This window comes from Gorilla gorilla, chromosome 13, assembly GCF_029281585.2.
Source record: "Gorilla gorilla gorilla isolate KB3781 chromosome 13, NHGRI_mGorGor1-v2.1_pri, whole genome shotgun sequence".
Classification (NCBI taxonomy): domain Eukaryota; kingdom Metazoa; phylum Chordata; class Mammalia; order Primates; family Hominidae; genus Gorilla; species Gorilla gorilla.
In genome coordinates, this window is record NC_073237.2 from 30,627,277 (window position 1) to 30,647,232 (window position 19,956).

At 41.4% G+C, this 19,956-nt stretch overlaps 1 pseudogene; it reads right to left on the reverse strand.

Moving 5' to 3' along the window:
- Positions 1-2,153: 2,153 nt before the first annotated feature.
- On the reverse strand, positions 2,154-11,520 carry LOC101135670 (U1 small nuclear ribonucleoprotein C-like; annotated as a pseudogene).
- Positions 11,521-19,956: the final 8,436 nt, after the last annotated feature.

Here is a 19,956-nt window from a genome sequence, read left to right on the forward strand (position 1 = left end):
AAGTTTACAAATTTGTGTTGGGCCACATTCAAAGCCATCCTGGGCTGCATGCTGCCCACGGCCCATGGGTTGGACAAGCTTGAAGTTAGAATTTTATCCTATAGGCAACAGGAAATTCCTAGATAGTCTTAAGAAAAAGAGTAATTGAATTCGAAGTTATTTTAAGATCTTTCTGGCAGAAGTGTCCCTTTGAGGCACCTCCCAACTATGGTACGAAGTGTCCTAGTTGCTTTGGTTTCACTGATGGGCCTTTCCACCCATCTTCCCAAGGCCTCTGCCCCCCTACAGAAAGCCTCGGGTCCTATGACAGCTCTGGGTCCTGCCCAATGTTTGCCGGGCTGATTTCCCTGATTTCTGATCTGGTGCCTGTCCATTGATTCTTCCTCTTTCCTGGGTCCCTTTTGTGGGTGGCTGCCTTTGGGCTGTCAGTGTCCTTTGACTTGACTTCTCCTGGGGCCATTGCCTCTTGGGTCTTCCTAACTTGGCTTTAAGTGCTGCATTCCACCATCGCCCTCATTCCCATGCCACATCCGACTCCCACTCCAAGCAGAGCGTAGTGCCATGGGCCTTGGCTTGTGTGGGAGGAGGTGCTAGACAAACAGTTGAGAGAGACTGCGTGTCTGGCTGGCAGTGACTTGCTAGGTGACCAAGGCCAAGCAACTTACCTCTCTGGGCTTCAGTTGTCTCATTTATATAACCCAGTCTCTGGGATTGGATTTAAAAATCATTCAAGAGACCCAATATAAAGCTCTACAATTCCATAGAAAACATTTGCTTTGTAGGATTACTTTATTAAAAAATATGTCCAATTACAAGTCTTTTTTCTTGGATATGGAAGAAGCTTACTTTTTCAAAACATAGAATCTGTTTTTACAAGCTCAATATCAAGGTGTAGAAGGATAATAAATTAGAAATAGTAACCAATGTTTTGCCCCCAGATATCTCCCCTATGCCCTTTGCTTCTGTTCAAGTAAGTAGACAATTCTGAGTTTATGGCCTTGGGAAGAGATATGACACTTTTGAAAGCAGAAAAAAAGGGTGTCTATCTCATGCCAGTCAGAATGGCAATTATTAAAAAGTCAGGAAACAATAGATGCTGGTGAGGTTGCAGACAAATAGGAACGCTTTCACACTGTTGGTGGGATTATAAATTAGTTCAACCATTGTGGAAGACAGTGTGGTGATTCCTCAGGTTTCTAGAACCAGAAATACCATTTGACCCAGCAATCCCATTACTGGGTATACACCCAAAGGAATATAAATTATTCTACTGTAAAGACACATGCACACGTATGTTTATTGCAGCACTATTTACAATAGCAAAGACAGGAACCAACCCAAATGCCCATCAATGATAGACTGGATAAAGAAAATGTACATATACACCATGGAATACTATGCAGCCATAAAAGAGAATGAGTTCATGTCCTTTGCAGGGATATGGATGAAGCTGGAAGCCATCATTCTCAGCAAACTAACACAGGAACAGAAAACCAAACACTGCATGTTCTCACTCATAAGTGGGATTTAAACAATGAGAACACATGGATGCAAGTTAAACAATGAGAACACATGGATGCACACACCAGGGCTTGCTGGGGGTGGGGGACAAGGGGAGGGAGAGCATTAGGACAAATACCTAATGCATGTGGGGCTTAAAACCCAGATGATGGGTCGATAGGTGCAGGAACCACCATGGCACATGTATAACTATATAGCAAACCTGCACATTCTGCACACGTTCTGTATCCCAGAACTTAAAGTAAAATTTTTAAAGAGGGGTGTCACCCCTGCTTTGGCTTCTAGAATTCTAAGCCTTTAGGACAGAGGCTGCAAAGTGGTGGCCCTTAGGGCAAAACTGAGTCACAGATGTGTTTTGTTGGCCCTGCGGTGATACTTTTCCAAAATGAATTGATTTTCAACATTTGAAATCAGAAAGGTTTGCACCAACAGAAACTTTCCACCTTCTTCTTGAAAAAATAAATGGTGGACCTGAACAAGAAGAGCCCTGCACCCCCTTTCCTGGGCCAAAGGGGTCTGGGAAGACAGCAAGACTGTGACGCTTTAGCTTATGCAGAGCCCCATGCAGCTCCAGAGACTCATCGTAAAGATAGTGGGAGATCTGCTGAGCTCAGGACCAGCAGATGGACAGCTCAGGGGTAACACGTGTGGTCCGTGGCTAAGGATGTCTTCCGACAGGCCTGATGTTTGTGGGAAGTGTGCTGAGGCCAGGACCAGCAGATGGACAGCTCAGTGTGACACGTATGGTCCACAGCTAAGGACCCAATGGCATGAAGGTTGGATCTCAGCAGATGCCTTGGTGGACCAAAGGCATAGAAGACGGGATGTTTCCTGTTACATCTGGTGCCCCAGCTCAGAACTGAGACACAATCCCCTGGGATGGAGAGAGTAATAGAAAATCCCTAACATCAAAATTAAGTCTCTGCCATATAAATAGAATGGGGGCTCAAAATAGAAATCAGTGTGAATTTTAGAAAAGAAAAAGAAACATATTTTCTGCATGCCTCAGTTTGGAACTTAAATATGTACCCATTATAAAAGAAAGTAGGATTTTCCTTATGTACTTGTTTTCTATGTGCACACATCCTTTTAAAAAAGATATCAGGTATGGATGAGAAGGGTAGTAGGAGAAATGAGAATTGTGGTTGAATCTTTTCCTCCAGAATGAGACAATTGATTCATTCTAAAGAGCTTAGAGATGGATTTGATCTTTACACCAGTGGATCTTGACATGTTTGGGTCATGTACTCCTTTAAGGAGCTGATAAAAGAAACCTTCTGTTATGAAAAACATACATGGACACAAAATTTATACAATTCTATACAAATTCCAAGGGCTTCAGAACTCAAGCCTCTTTGGAAGCCCATCCACGGACCCCGGGATAAGAAATTTGCCTCTGCCTGCTACTCTTCTTGTCCCCATTTTCTTCCAGGGATTACAGTGAAAGGAGAGAAAATCCTCAGCCTATTTGGAATACAAAGAAAACTGCCACCCACAGTCTGTCACCCTGGCACCCTCACCATCTGCAGCCTTTCAAAGCTCTTGCCTGTTCCCACCCCCTTCCAGAGCTGTGTTGCTGAGGCCTCTTCCACAGGCCTGATGTTTGCTGAGCTCTGCCCAGAGCACCCTCTTTGGGACTGCCTCATACTGATGCACATTAACAATAAAAGGGATGGGGCTCTGCATGCTCAGTCCGCTTCTGGCAGGGGACACTTAAATTTGCTACTTGTCAGGAAATTCACTCTGAACACAAAAGTGTCCTGGGCAAGAGATTCTCAACCAGAAAGGGTGCAGAAGTATGAGGCTGCAGGTGAGGTAGAAAGCACCCCCTAGCCAGCTGGAAGCCACTACACTGTTCAGCAGACTTGACTGAAGCAGGTGTCCAACCCCAACCAGCCACCTCCACCTCCACCAAATTGATGGGGCCTCCTTTGTGGGGAGAACTGCTTTCGCCTGATGGCATATGAAAGAAACAACAGAGGCTGGCAAACAAGGCTGGTCATGAAGGGCTCACTCACCCATCACATAGGCATTGGGCACTACTGTGCGTCCGGCATTGGGCCAGGCACTCCAGAGTCCCGACACCTCCCTGCCTTTCAGGAGCACGTGTTGTACTGCAAGAGCATGGGACCAGGTAATGCCAATGTGTGTATTCAGTGTGGTCAAGGGCTCCTCCTGACTCCCACTGGCCTACTGTGAGGGCTTCAGCAAGTCACTTCACCCTCTGGAGCCTCATTTTACCCACTTGTAACATGAAGGTATTGGACCTGATGATCCAGAAGGTTCTCTTCCAGGTCATGAAACTTCTCCAATTCCACAGGGACTACATACAAAGCTTTTGCAGGAAATTGTATTGCTATCATTGAGCCACTAGATGACGATTGCACTTTGTTTAGGAGAAACGCCACCTTGGAAGAGTCACTGATGAGAACAGCCACACACACAAAAACGGGTTTTTTATGCCAGTGAGGGATTATGTAGTTGAATGGACAAAATCGAACTGCAAAGCAGCGGATAGTATCTGTCACCCATATGACAAAATATGCTTAATTATCAAAACAACATATCTAACTGTTTCTGTGCTGATTCAGAAGACACTTGGGGATCTTGGAGAATCTCATAGTTGTGGTTTGGGAGCAGAAAGTGGAGTTCTCGGCACTGACATCAGGAGACCTTCTAGTCCCAGCTCTTGCTCTAAGAGTTTGTTTGACTTTGGTGAATCATGCATCCTTCCTCTACCTTTGTTTCTGCATCTTTAAAACAAGGAGGGGCTCAACCAGACTCCGTGAATTGGCCCTAGTTCTAGCATTCTACAGTTCTCTGGATCAGATTGCCAAGTGTAATAAAGATTTCCAGCACTAGATATGGTTGAGAAATCCCTATCATTTTTGGTCTCTAGAACAAGAGAAAGAAGGCCTACTGTCACATGCATGTTTAGAACGCAACATGTTACCACCATGATTTGGGACAGCTTGAGGGAGTCTCTGACCTTTGCCAAAGAAGTCTTTGCCAAATTAAAAATCCCATAAAACTTGAAGTCTGCCTCTGTGCAAAGGAGTGTGGCAACAGATCCCACCTGTCAGGAAGACAAAATTGTCTCGCCCCATGACCAGAACCAGTCCCCTAGGCAAACACAGCTTGAGTTCTTGCAGAAAATCTTCCAGCTTCTTCCTGGGGCCAGCACCAGTTCTTTCTCTCCTTTGTTACTCCATATTGGCTTCATTTCCCCCCACTTCCCTTTCTCTGTGTGCATTGAACTTCACTCTGGTCAGGGAAGGAACCCACGGCTCTCAGGAACAGAAAATATCCCTTTTAGAGCTCATAGTCACAAATGAGCTAGCACCTCAATCTAAAGAAGTTTCTCAAAGTGTGGTCTGTCGACTCCGTGTATCAGAATCAGTGATGCTAAAAGTGCAGAATCCAGGTTCTACCTCAATGTACTGACACAGTATTTCTATGGGAAGCCTGGAATATGCATTGTCACAAGCATTCTGGATGGGAATGAAGCCTGAGCCCCACTGCCTCACAACAGGGCCCCTTGTCCAGGTCTAGGATATTTGAATTACAGGCAATTTAGTGGAATTTTAGTATTGAAACCAGAATAAGAGGTAACAACATATGATTTGAGAAGCCATACATGACATTTGTTGAGATAGACAAAAAAAAAATCTAAGGCCAGGCATAGTGGCTCACGCCTGAAATCCTCGCACTTTGGGAGGCTGAGGCAGGCAGATCACCTGAGGTCAGGAGTTCAAGACCAGCCTGGCCAACATGGTGAAACCTGGTCTCTACTAAAAATACAAAACTTACCTGGGCATGGTGGCGGGCACCTGTAATCCCAGCTACTCAGGAGGCAGAGGCAGGAGAATTGCTTGAACCTGGGAGGTGGAGGTTGCAGCGAGTCAAGATCGTGCTGCCACTGCACTCCAGCCTGGGCAACAGAGCGAGACTCCATCTCAAAAAAAGAGAGAGAGAGAGAGAGAGAGAGAAAATATCTAAGACAGAGATTGGCAGTAGCTCATATGGGGCTTCTCTAATGGCAGTGCTACTGTAAAATCCAGGCCTGCTGATCTTCTTTAAAGGTGAAGAAATTTATGTTTCCCTTCCCAACTTCATCAGAATCAGGGGGCAGCAACTCACCCTAATTAGTCATCTCACAATAAACTGGTAAATAAACTACAATGTTATTCTGTTAGTTACAAGAACAGACAAAATTGCTAAGCAAACAGGAGTATTCATGTCAGCACGCCAAGGAATTGCCCCCGCCCCACCCCCCACACCTTTTTTTTTTTTTTTTTTTTTTTTTAGAAAAGTCTACATAGGCAAATTACCACTAACAGATGGTTTGATGAGCATGGGCATGGGAATTAGATGATATTAAAGTCATGAGATGTGGCAACCAGCAACACTCTCCATCAAAGGAAAGAAGGTGAGAACAGACCTGCAATTTACCTAAGCACTTCCTATTGACAAGGCATCATCCCTACTCTTAATCTTGTAGGAATATGCTTGACAAAGGAACAAGAATCTTCTTGCTAGCTGGTTTGAGCTAGCCAGTGATAGCAAACCCAGTGATAAATGTTTTGCTTTTTTTTTTTTTTTTTTTTGAGACAGAGTCTCGTTCTGTCACTCAGGCTGGAGTGCAGTGGCCCGATCTCGGCTCACTGCAATATCTGCCTCCCGGGCTCAAGCGATTCTCCTGCCTCAGTCCCCCAAGTAGCTGGGACGACAGGTGCCCACCACCACGCCCAGCTAATTTTTGTATTTTTAGTAGATACAAGCTTTCACCACATTGGCCTGGCTGGTCTCGAACTCCTGATCTCAGGTAATCTGCCCACTTCGGCCTCCCAAAGTGCTGGGACTACAGGGGTGAGCCACCGCGCCTGGCTGGTTTCTTCTTCTGCTATTTTCTCCCTACACCATGGTAGTCCACCTTTATTCTGTCCATTGTAACACAAGTGAACAGAATTCTTGAGATGCAGCCTAGTCCTACTAACTAATAAAATTTCTTAATTCTTAATTCTCTTCATCTCCACAAATGGGATTCTTAATTCTCCACAAATGGGACTGTAATCCATTACCTATAATTCCATTTGCATTTTCACCTAACCTCCACACTTGCTAAACACTTATTTTAGCAAAATGAGGCATAACAAATAAAATATTTGCTTTTCTACCAAATTATGTTTAAATAATGCACACATTTAATTCTTAACATCTCTTCCAAAAGTACAGCTGAAGCAGCCTTAGATGGAATGGAAGTGACTAGTACTTCATTTATGTGCAATGCGCCTCCAACCCATATGTATCTAACTAGGTTTCAGGCTCAGCTTCCAATCTAGGTCATGAAGGTATGCACAGCCTCCCTAACTTTCCCCATCATCCCATGGGTCCACTTTGTTACCATTAGTCACTTGTCATGTGGGTTCTATTGATGTGATCTGTCCTCCTCAGCTTTATAGGTTACATTTTTTCCTATAATCGACTTAAATTTAGGGGAAAGGAAAAGTCAGAGGAAGCAGGTATATTGAAAGCTTGCTTATCTTTACAGCAGCTGCTGAAACAGCTGAAATAGAAAACACTAGCTTCTTTCTCAAGACCTTTTATTTAAAATAATAATAATATCACTGTACATATAAAATAGTGAAAGCATTAGAAATATGATACTCTTAAGACCTGATCTACATTTTCCTAGTTCAGTGAAAAGAGAATGGTATTATCATATGGAAGACAGCCAAAGGCACAGATAATACAAAATAACAAATTTAAGTTACCAAACATATACACTTTCACTTGTAATACATTTTTGGGGTTTTTTGGTTGTTGTAGTTGCTTTTTTATGAAAAGAGTTAACAATTTTATTTTCACATTTCACAATACAAATAAAAACTACTTTTTTTTGGTCCCACTTCTCCCCTCCAAAACTATTCTCTCTTTGATAAGAAAAGAGAGAAAGTCTTCCTTATCGTGCTGTTAAGAAAACACCCACAGTCACAGCACCATGGTCTCCTAGTGAAGTAGAACAAGTAATATAAACCTGATACACAAGGCCTCTGCACTATCCTTAACCATCTGGTCAAGTCATTGTAGGCCAAGCAGGCACCATCATGGGACAGGCGGGAGGCCTCATCATTGACATGTGACCTCCCATGAGTGGCTTCATTCCAGGAGCAAGTCCCACTGGCATCATCCCATGAAAAGGAGGGCCCATCATTGGCATCATGGGAGGGCTCGCATATGGGGTGCTGGCATTATTCTTGGGCAAAGAGGACCTGGAAGGCTGGGGGGAGGGGGTATCATTGCCCCTGCAGAGGAGGAGCAGAGAATAGAGTAGGAGGTATCTTTCCTGGTTGAAATGCAGCCATTGTTTAGTCAATCAGGTTCTGAGTCTGTTCTTCTATCCATTTTTGGTAGTAGTCTTTCACATTCTCTTTGTGTTTCCTACCATCTTCCTCACAGATGGCGAGTCATGGGAGAGCTACATATTGTAGTAGACACAATAAGACTTGGGCATGTTTCTCTGAAGGAGGTTGGCCACTCCATTCCACAACGCCTGGAGATGACCTTGTAATACATTTTTCAAACTTACAGTATAACATGGAAATAGTGGTAAAATGTTTTGGAAAAAAAACCCACAACATTTTATTCCAGGAATTCTCTGACCATACTATCCTGTCTTTCTAGAACTTTTCATCCCTACTCTGATTATACCTGTTCTTTGATCTTCATAAGATCTTCAGCAAATTGTATACTTCATTTTACCCTAGTCTTCTGTTTTGTATCATCCTTTCCTGTTTCATTTTCTTCCCTTTCCTGCCCAGGTCCCATTCTTATCACTTCAACTACTTTCTACCGAGAAAACCCAGCTTCCTTATCTCTTTTACCCCCTTCTATTAACCCTGTCTTATAAATCTCCAACCCTGGATTAACCCAAACATATCCATCTTCTTCCATGTTACCCACTGGTAGCCAAGTGTCAGAGAAATACACACAGCTAGGTGGACTGGTGCTACTACTATACATTTAGGATTTCCAGTCTCATCTGGGTCCTCAGTGCTTCTAGCCATCTGTATCTGTGTCTCTGATCAGTTACCCTTTTCCCCTCTTCTCCATGATAGGTCCAAACTTTTGCCATTCTTCTCATGCTCCCTAGCCTATCCTAAGTACCCCTACTTTCTTTAACTGATAAAACTGAGATGACCAGGGATGAGCTTCCTCAGTTCCCACTCCCCACTCACAAGCTTATCTGCATCTCTGTTTTCCTTCCCGGGTGTCTTGGAGGACGAATGTGTCAAGGCCAGTGTCACCACTGTCCTTGTGTCACCGCTCTTGAATTTACTCTTCTCCATATCCATCCAGGAATTTGTTCCATCAATGATTCATTTGCTCTCCTGTTTCTTCAACTTTCCCCTTCTTCTGGTTTCTTCTCATCATATTCAAGTCTCTTTAAATCTAAAAAATTACAGGTAAAACTCTCACCATTCTACATTCCTCTTTTAGCTATCACTCCAATTTGTCTTCTTTTTATCTGGGCTTCTGGAGAGGTCCTCCATCAGATATGACTTGTCTTCTGCCTCTCCAAATTCACAGAAACTGCTTGTCCTAAGGTCATCAATGACTTCCTCATTGTTTAACCCAGGGAATAGTTTGTTCTTTCTTAGTTGACTCCTCTGAGATACTTGGCATCATTGCTCTCCTTTTTGAAACTCTCTTCTTTAACTCCCAGTGATGCATAGGCTGTAGGTTTACTGATAGCTCCCAAATCCTATCTCTAGCCCAACCCACTCCTTCAGACCCTCATATTGAACTGCACACCAAATTGCCCACCTGGATCCAAATGCAACATATCCATAATGGGACCCATTTATATATCCCCAAGTTTCTTCCATTCATGGGCCTCAGTTACCAAATCAGAAGCCTGGGAGTCATCTTTAACTTCTCCCCTCACCTCCACCCTTATAGCGAATGGTTGTCAAGTATTTTCTACTCTACTTAATAAGAAGGCCTTAATAAGAAGGCCTCACATCTAACTTAGACATTGAAAGAATCAACTGACTATTCTGCTTCCCATCTCACCCCAGCGAAATCTCCTGTGGAGATTGGAATTCTGTGGTTTTCTCATTCTGCTCTTCCTATGTAATGTCCATTCACTGAATGAAAACACCTGACTTGGGAGGAGTGAACCCAGCTGCAGTGAAGGGTGCCAAGTATCAAGCTGATTTCCTTTTTAAGTATTTGTGTTGAGAAAACAGGGTTTTGCAAGCCATAATCATCTTGAATTATGCATTGTTGAGCTGCTTTAAGCATAAAAGCAAAAGAAATAAATGTGTAATATTCAGGGTAAAGTTGGGCCATGAAAATCATCACAGTGAAGTCATTTGTGGGGCCTTGCCAGGTTCTTCTCATAAGGATGAATCTCACTAGTTCCCTTTGAAATGAAGGGGCTTGGAGTTCTGAACCACAATCCTATCTTTGTGCTCCAAGTTAAAACACATGAAAATAAACCAGAGGATAGGAGTGTGCCTGCCACCCCCTCAGCAGCCCTTCTGGCACACACGGGTAGACGATCACATATAGATGCATCTGCATGGGTAGATCCATCACCACAGCCCTACTTGATGTCATCACAAGGCATGTTCCAAGACCCATCTGGAAGGTGTTTCAGAAGAGAAAAAGCCTAGAAGACTTCAACATTTATAAAACAGCCCATGTTAATCAGACTCAATTTTATGTCAGAAAAATTTTTAAAGGAGCAAAAATGAACTAAATATCATCCAAGATTCTTTCCAGCTGAAGAAAAGTCTACAATCCCTTTAAGTCACTGGTTCTTAACTTTGGTGGCAGTGGAGGTGAAGGAGGTGTTGCAGACTCCTTTGAGAAATCAATGGAGGATACGGATTCAGTTTTCAAAAAATGCTTACACATACCCCACCCACACCCCCCAACCACAAACTTTTATGTACAATTTCAAGGATTTCATGCATCCCAGTTTAAGACCTCATGTCTCCATTTCGGCACTGACTACACATGAACTTGAATGTGACTGAAACATTTTTTGTAATCACAAAAATATAAGATTTCCACTTAGCGCCCCTGAAAATCACCTAGGTTTCTAACCTGTTCCTCTTCCATTTCCTAAGGGTTCTTACTATGGACTTCCCTGGGTGGTGGTGGCAGGGGGGCTATTTCTCAGCTCAGCAGAGAATGCTGTTTCATAGTTAAGCCAGTGTTTCTCAAACAAAAGCCTTTGGGAGAACTTGGACTCATTCCATCTCCAGGCCCATGGCTTCTGGACTGGCTGTGCTAGGAAGGGTAGGCCAAATTTTAGCTGTCCCCAGTAGACTTTCCTCTCCATTGGGCTGAGAGTATTATCAAAGAGACCCCGGATTTAGAAGCCAGGCTGGAAGTGGGTTGAATGGTTCAAGCTGCTCCTTTTCTGAAGAGACGTAACTTGGTCTGGCTTGTCTACAGGTTTGAGTCAGGGATGATGGGTGCCTGAGAGGAGGGGAGAGTGGAAGCCATTAAGACAAGGAAACTTTTAAGGGCTTTGGTGATGCTGGCAGTTGGCATGAGTGGGACACGTGGAACTGGAGCTTGTATTAAGAAGTTAAAGCTGGAGTAAAATGTTTCCCACACTTAAATGTTCTCAGTGCTCAGATCAGTCCACCTCTCTGAAGCTGCCAGAGTGTCTGGGGCAGCATTATTCTTGCTGCTTTATTACTATCATTGCCATGTGGCCTCTAATCTCTGTTATTAAGAACAACTTTGGTTTACCCAGATTCTTCACTTTCTAGAAACTCTCACTTCATGATTCCTTAATGGTCATTTACTTACCACTTTCATTTTCCTACAATTTGAGGGCTTTTTCAAGAATTTCAAAAAAGGGTCAAAATTTCTGACTCCCTTCTAACTCGAAGTCTTGAGAAAATATCTTGCATGCCATAACAATTAAATAAACATGTTTCAATTTCTCCAGTTGATGAAAAAGTCCAATTTTGTTTCATATTACTTCTGCAGAATTACAGAAAATGAAATGTTGGCAGAATTCCATGGGAAAAAATAAGGATTTTAGCAGTTTTGCCTAATTCAATTACATCATTACTTCCCAAACTCACCAGTTGTTATACCATATTGCAAAATGTCACCAGTACTTTCCCAGTTTCATATATTATGGAGAAAAGAGAATTTTATTATGTGCCTGTACAGAAAGTGGAAGAGGAGTTTGTACAAGAGAAGTGTCACATGACAGTGGCTGCGTGCACTTGCCTCCTACAAATTCTGATAGGTGCAGAGAAAAGATTTTAACGAAGTTTATTAGTTCATAATTTTTTTAAAGAACAAAATTTGCAATTTTACTTTGCCTTAATGAGTTAACACAATGTGTTCAATGTATTATGTAGAATAATACTCATGAAATAGATGCTTTCTGTGGACTCAAAAATAGAGGCTTTACATTCACAGTTCTGTCTACCTGAACTCCCCACCATGCACATACACACTTTCTCTCTCTCTGTCTCCTCTCTCTCTCTCGCTCTCTCTCTCTCTCTCTCACACACACACACACACACACCCCTTCACAAATTCATTCCAGGGCATCCTTCATTTTTCACCTGATTGGAAAAGTGATTCTATGTCCAATGTGAGTAGAGAAGGGGCTCCAACCCAAGGACGTGGTATCTGTTCGAGAAGAAGGGAGGAAAGGTGGGAAATTAGCAAGCATAAGGTTTCAGTGGAAATTATGTCACTCTCTTCCTGCCCCAGTCCCCATGGCACTGTAAATGTGAAAGCAGCCCCAGCCCAAGCCTAAAGGAAGAATAATCTATTATTTATGAATGTAAGCAGTGAAGCCATGGAGCACTTAAAGCACAGATACTGGAGGCAAAATGCCTGGATTTGACTCCCAGCTCTAAAGGTTACTAACTGTGCCACCACAGATAAATTGTTTAACCCCTTTTTTGCTTCAGTTTCCTAATTGGTAAAGGGAAACAATAATAATAACAATAAGAAGAATAAAAAGGAGGAGGAGCAGGAGAAGGAAGATGAGCAGCAAGATGTCAGACTAGAAGGCCCCACCTATCATCACCCATCCAAGGACACCAAGTTAATAACTATCTATACAAAAAAAACACCTTCATAAGAACCAAAAATCAGGTGAGCCCTCATAGTACCTGGTTTTAACTCCATATCACAGTACAAGATATAAATAGAAACAACAAAAAGTTAAAAATCAGGGAAACAAAGTTATGGCATAGAGTTCGTATTTTTTATTTTTTGTTTGAATATGCAAACAGTGTTATGTTGTTATGAGGTTAAAATAATGGGTTATAAGATAGTATTTGTAAGATTCATGGTAATCTCAAACCAAAAAACATACAACAGAGACACAAAAAAATAAAAAGCAAGGAACTAAATCATATCACCAGAGAAAATCACCTTTCACTAAAGGAAGACAGAAAGGAAAGAAAGAAAGAAGAGAAGACCATAAAATAATAAGAAAACAAGTAACGAAATGGAAGGAGTAAGTTCTTACTTATCAATAACATCATTGAATGTAAATGGACTAAACTTTCTAATCAAAAGACACTGACTGAATGGATGAAAAAACAAGACCCATTGATCTGCTGCCTACAAGAAACAACTTCCCCCATAAAGACACATATAGACTAAAAATAAAGGGATGGAAAAAGACATTCCATGCCAATGGAAACCAGAAAACAGTGGGAGAAATTATACTTATATCAGACAAAATAGATTTCAAAACAAAAACTGTAAGAAGCTACAAAGAAGGTCACTAATGATAAAGGGGTCAATTCAGCAAGAGGATATAACAATTTTAAATATATAAGCACCCAACACTGGATCACCCAGATACACAAAGCAAATGTTATTAGAGCTAAAAAGAGAGATAGGCCCCAATACAATAATAGCTGGAGACTTTGAGACACTTGACTTTCAGCATTGGACAGATCTTCCAGACAGAAAATCAACAAAGAAACATTAGACTTAATGTGCACTATAGACTGAATGGATCTAATAGATATTTACAGAACATTTCATCCAATGGCTTCAGAATACACATTCTTTTTCTTAGCACATGCATCATTCTCAAGGATAGGCCATATGTGTTAGGTCACAAAACAAATCTTAAAACATTCAAAAAATTTTAAATAATGTCAAGCATTTTCTCTGACCACAATGGAATAAAACTAGAGATTAATAACAAGAGAAATTTTGAAAACTATGCAAACACATGGAAATTAAACAATATGCTCCTGAATGACCAGTGGGTCAATGAAGAAATTAAGAAGGAAATTGAAAATTTTCTTGAAACAAATGATAATGGAAACACAACATACCAAAACCTATGAGATACAGCAAAACCAGGACTAAGAGGGAAGTTTATAGCTATAAGTGCCTACATCAAAAAAAGAGAAAACGGTGGCTCACACCTGTAATCCCAGCACTTTGGGAGGCTGAGGCAGGTGAATCACAACATCAGGAGATCAAGACCATGGTGAAACCCCGTCTCTACTAAAAATACAAAAAATTAGCTGGGTGCAGTGGCAGGCACCTGTAGTCCCAGCTACTCAGGAGGCTGAGGCAGAAGAATGGCATGAACCTGGAAGGTGGAGCTTGCAGTGAGCCGAGATTGTGCCACTGCACTCCAGCCTGGGTGACAGAGTGAGACTCTGTCTCAGAAAAAAAAAAGAGAAAAAAAACTTCAAATAAACAACCTGATGATGCAACTTAAGAAATGAGAAAAGCAAGAACAACTCAAACCCAAAATTAGTAGAAGAAAAGAAATAATAAAGATCAGAGTGGAAATTAATGAAATGGAAGTGAAAAAATACAAAAGATCAATGAAACAAAAAGTTGGATTTTGAAAAGTTAAACAAAATTGACAAACCTTGAGCCAGACTAACTAAGAAAAAAAGAGAGAAGATACAAATAAATAAAAATGAAATGAAATGAAAAAGGAGACATTACAACCAATACAGCAGAAATTCAAAGGTTCATTAGAAGTTACTATGAGCAACTGTATGCCAGTAAATTAGAAAATCTAGAACAAATAGACACATTTCTGGACACATACAATCTACCAAGATTGAACCAGGAAGAAATCCAAAACCTGGACAAACCAGTAACAAGTAGTCAGATCAAAGCCATAACAAAAACTCTCCCAGTAAAGAAAAGCCCAGTACCCGATGACTTCACTGATGAATTCTACAAAACATTTAAAGAAGAAATAATATCAATCCTACTCAAACTATTTCAAAAAAATAGAGGAGCAGGGAATACTTCCAAACTCATTCTATGAGGCTAGCATTACCCCAATACCAAAACCAGATAAAGACACATCAATAAAAGGAAACTGCAGGCCAGAATCTCTGACAAATATTAATGTAATTTTTTTCAACAAAATAATAGCAAACCAAATTCAACAATACATTAGAAAGATCATTCACCATGACCAAGTGGGATTTATCCCTGGGATGCAAGAATGGCTTAACATATCAAATGCTTTGCAAAGAAAGTTCAACATATCAAATCAATCAATATGATATATCAACAGAATGAAGGATAAAAACCATATAATTATTTCAATTGATACTGAAAAAGGATTTGATAAAATTCAACATTCCTTCATGATAAAAACCCTCAAAAAACTGAGTATAGCAGGAGTATAAGTTAACATAATAAAAGCCATATAAAACAGACCCACAGCTAGTATCATACTGAATGGGGAAAAAACTGAAATCCCCTCCTCTAAGATCTGGAACATGATAAGGATGCCCACTGATATCACTGTTATCCAACACAGTACTGGAAGTCCTAGCTACAGCAATCAGACAAGAGAAAGATATAAAGGGCATCCAAATTAGAAAAGAAGTGAAATCATCCCTGTTTGCAGATGATATGATCCTATATTTGAAAAAATCTAAAGATTACACAAGAAACCTATTAAAAATGATGAACAAATTTAGTTGCAGGATATAAAATCCACATAACCAAAATCAGTAGCATTTCTATATGCCAACAGTGAACAATCTGAAAAAGAAATAAAAAAGTTACCTCACTTACAATAGCCACACATAAAATTAAATACCTAGGAATTAACTAAAGAAGTGCAAGATCTCGATAGCCATTCCAAGATGGCCGAATAGGAACAGCTAAGGTCTGCAGCTCCCAGCGTGGTTGACACAGAAGAAGGGTGCTTTCTGCATTTCCAACTAAGGTACCTGGTTCATCCCATTGGGGCTGGTTGGACAGTGGGTGCAGCCCACAGAGGGCGAGCCAAAGCAGGGCAGAGTATCGCCTCACCTGGGAAGTGCAAAAGGTCGGGGGACTTCCCCTTCCTAGCCAAGGGAAGCCGTGACAGACTGTACCTGGAAAATTGGGACACTGCCACCCAAATACTGCACTTTTCCAATGGTCTTAGCAAATGGCACACCAGGAGATTATATCCTGTGCCTGGCTCGGTGGGTCCCACACCCACGGAGCCTTGCTCACTGCTAGTGCAGCAGTCCAAGATCAAACTGCAAGGCGGCAGCCTGGCTGTGGGAGGGGCATCTGCAATTGCTGAGGCTTCAGTAGGTAAACAAACCAGCTGGGAAGCTCAAACTGGGTAGAGTCCACCTCAGCTCAATGAGGCCTGCCTGCCTCTGTAGACTATACCTTTGGGGGCAGGGCATAGCTGAACAAAAGGCAGCAGAAACTTCTGCAGACTTAAATGTCCCTGTCTGACAGCTCTGAAGAAAGCAGTGGTTCTCCCAGCATGGTGTCTGAGCTCTAAGAACAGACAGACTGCCTCCTCAAGTGGGTCCCTGATCCCCGTGTAGCCTAACTGGGAGACAACTCCCAGTAGGGGCCAACTGACACTTCATACAGCTGGGTGCCCCTCTGAGACGAAGCTTCCAGAGAAAGGATCAGAGAGCAATATTTGTTCTGCAATATTTGCTGTTCTGTATCCTCTGCTGGTGATACCAAGGCAAACAGGGTCTGGAGTGGACCTCCAGCAAACTCCAACAGACCTGCAGCTGAGGAACCTGACTGTTAGAAGGAAAACTAACACACAGAAAGGAATAGCATCAACATCAACAAAAAAGACATCCACACCAAAACCCCATCTGTAGGTCACCATCATCAAAGACCAAAGGTAGATAAAACCACAAAGATGGGGAGAAACCAGAGCAGAAAAGCTGAAAATTCTAAAAACCAGAGTGCCTCTTCTCCTCCAAAGGATCACAGCTCCTCACCAGCAACAGAACAAAGCTGGACTGAGAATGACTTTGACCAGCTGACAGAAGTAGGCTTCAAAAGGTCGGTAATAACAGACTTCTCTGAGCTAAAGTAGGATGTTCGAACCCATCGCAAGGAAGCTAAAAACCTTGAAAAAAGATTAGACGAATGGCTAACTAGAATAAACAGTGCAGAGAAGACCTTAAATGACCTGATGGACTGAAAACTATGGCACAAGAACTACGTGATGCATGCACAAGCTTCAGTGGAATACAGAGTATCAGTGATTGGAGATCAAATGAATGAAATGAAGCAAGAAGAGAAGTTTAGAGACAAAAGAGTAAAAAGAAATAAACAAAGCCACCAAGAAATATGGGACTATGAGTAAAGACCACATCTACGTTTGATTGGTGTACCTGAAAGTGATGGGGAGAATGGAATTAAGCTGGAAAACACTCTTCAGGATATTATCCAGGAGAATGTCCCCAACCTATCAAGGCAGGCCAACATTCAAATTCAAGAAATACAGAGAACACCACAAAGATACTCCTCGAGAAGAGCAACCCCAAGACACATAATTGTCAGATTTACCAAGGTTGAAATGAGGAAAAAATGCTAAGGGCAGCCAGAGAGAAAGGTCAGGTTACCCACAAAGGGAAGCCCATCAGACTAACAGCAGATCTCTCAGCAGAAACTCTACAAGCCAGAAGAGAGTGGGGGCCAATATTCAACATTCTCAGAGAAAAGAATTTTCAACCCAGAATTTCATATCCAGCCAAATTAAGCTTCATAAATGAAGGAGAAATAAAATCCTTTACAGACAAACAAATGCTGAGAGATTTTGTCACCACCAGGCCTGCCTTACAGGAGCTCCTGAAGGAAGCACTAAACATGGAAAGGAACAACTGGAACCAGCCACTGCAAAAACATGCCAAATTGTAAAGACCATCGATGCTAGGAAGAAACTGCATCAACTAATGGGCAAAATAACCAGCTAACATCATAATGACAGGATCAAATTCACACATAACAATATTAACTTTAAATGTAAATGGACTAAATGCTCCAATTAAAAGACAAAGACTGGCAAATTGGATAAAGAGTCAAGACCCATCAGTGTGCTGTATTCAGGAGACCCATCTCACATGCAGAGACACACATAGGCTCAAAATAAAGGGATGGAAGAAGACCTATCAAGCAAATGGAAAGCAAAAAAAAGCAGGGGTTGCAATCCTAGTCTCTGATAAAACAGACTTTAAACCAAGAAAGATCAAAAGAGACAAAGAAGACCATTACATAACGGTAAAGGGATCAATGCAACAAGAAAAGCTAACTATCCTAAATATATATGCACCCAATACAGAAGCACCCAGATTCATAAAGCAAGTCCTTAGAGACCTACAGAGACTTAGACTCCCACACAATAATAATGGGAGACCTTAACATCCCACTAACAATATTAGACGGATCAACGAGACAGTAGGTTAACAAGGATACCCAGAAATTGAACTCAGCTCTGCAACAAGCAGACCTAATAGACATATAAATAACTCTCCATGCTGAATCAATAGAATATACATTCTTCTCAGCACCACATTGCACTTATTCCAAAATTGACCACATAGTTGGAAGTAAAGCACTCCTCAGCAAATGTAAAAGAACAGAAATTATAACAAACTGTCTCTCAGACCACAGCGCAATCAAACTAGAACTCAGGATTAAGAAACTCACTCAAAACCAGTCAACTACATGGAAACTGAACAACCTGCTCCTGAATGACTACTGGGTACATAACGAAATGAAGGCAGAAATAAAGATGTTCTTTGAAACCAACAAGAACAAAGACACAACATACCAGAATCTCTGGGACACATTCAAAGCAGTGTGTAGAGGGAAATTTATAGCACTAAATGCCCACAAGAGAAAGCAGGAAAGATCTAAAATTGACACCCTAACATCACAATTCAAAGAACTAGAGAAGCAAGAGCAAACACATTCAGAAGCTAGCAGAAGGCAAGAAATAACTAAGATCAGAGCAGAACTGAAGGAAATAGAGACACAAAAACCCCTTCAAAAAATTAATGAATCCAGGAGCTGGTTTTTTTAAAAGATCAACAAAATTGATAGACCACTAGCAAGACTAATAAAGAAGAAAAGAGCGAAGAATCAAACAGACGCAACAAAAAATGATAAAGGGGATATCACCACCGATCCCACAGAAATACAAACTACCATCAGAGAATACTACAAACACCTCTACGCAAATAAACTAGAAAATCTAGAAGAAATGGATACATTCCTCGACACATACACTCTCCCAAGACTAAACCAGGAAGAAGTTGAATCTCTGAATAGACCAATAACAGGAGCTGAAATTGTGGCAATAATCAATAGTTTACCAACCAAAAAGAGTCCAGGACCAGATGGATTCACAGCCGAATTCTACCAGAGGTACAAGGAGGAACTGGTACCATTCCTTCTGAAACTATTCCAATCAATAGAAAAAGAGGGAATCCTCCCTAAGTCATTTTATGAGGCCAGCATCATTCTGATACCAAAGCCGGGCAGAGACACAACCAAAAAAGAGAATTTTAGACCAATATCCTTGATGAACATTGATGCAAAAATCCTCATTAAAATACTGGCAAACCAAATCCAGCAGCACATCAAAAAGCTTATCCACCATGATCAAGTGGGCTTCATCCCTGGGATGCAAGGCTGGTTCAATATACGCAAATCAATAAATGTAATCCAGCATATAAACAGAGCCAAAGACAAAAACCACATGATTATCTCAATAGATGCAGAAAAAGCCTTTGACAAAATTCAACAACCCTTCATGCTAAAAACTCTCAATAAATTAGGTATTGATGGGACGTATCTCAAAATAATAAGAGCTATCTATGACAAACCCACAGCCAATATCATACTGAATGGGCAAAAACTGGAAGCATTCCCTTTGAAAACTGGCACAAGACAGGGATGCCCTCTCTCACCGCTCCTATTCAACATAGTGTTGGAAGTTCTGGCCAGGGCAATCAGGCAGGAGAAGGAAATAAAGGGTATTCAATTAGGAAAAGAGGAAGTCAAATTGTCCCTGTTTGCAGATGACATGATTGTTTATCTAGAAAACCCCATTGTCTCAGCCCAAAATCTCCTTAAGCTGATAAGCAACTTCAGCAAAGTCTCAGGATA